Source organism: Penaeus monodon, chromosome 29, assembly GCF_015228065.2.
Source record: "Penaeus monodon isolate SGIC_2016 chromosome 29, NSTDA_Pmon_1, whole genome shotgun sequence".
Classification (NCBI taxonomy): Eukaryota; Metazoa; Arthropoda; class Malacostraca; order Decapoda; family Penaeidae; genus Penaeus; species Penaeus monodon.
In genome coordinates, this window is record NC_051414.1 from 10,445,180 (window position 1) to 10,445,536 (window position 357).

Consider the following 357-nt stretch of genomic DNA (forward strand, 5'->3'; position numbering starts at 1 on the left):
CAAGCCGAACCAAGGCAGGGCAACACGGAGCAAGCCTAACCAAGCCTCATCAAGCCGGAGCAAGGCGGAGCAAGACGGAGCAAGTCAGTGCAAGCCGAACCAAGCCGAACCAAGGCAGGGCAAGACAGAGCAAGCCTAACCAAGCCTCATCAAGCCGGGGCAAGGCGGAGCAAGTCAGAGCAAGCCGAACCAAGCCAGGGCAAGACAGAGCAAACCTAACCAAGCCTAACCAAGCCAAAGAGAGACGGGCCAAGACGAGGTGATTAAAAGGGAACCAAGAGGAACCAAAATTCTCCGGGCGTGTTCTTCCGCCAAAAGCTCTTCCGCGCGTCCTGCTCCCGGTCTGGGAATCCAGGG

At 58.0% G+C, this 357-nt stretch overlaps 1 protein-coding gene across 1 annotated transcript in view; it reads right to left on the reverse strand.

The window, feature by feature from the left end:
• The window catches only part of LOC119591947, a gene marked incomplete at its 5' end in the record, with an annotated part of 109,644 nt that overhangs the window by 46,935 nt on the left and 62,352 nt on the right, over positions 1–357 (reverse strand).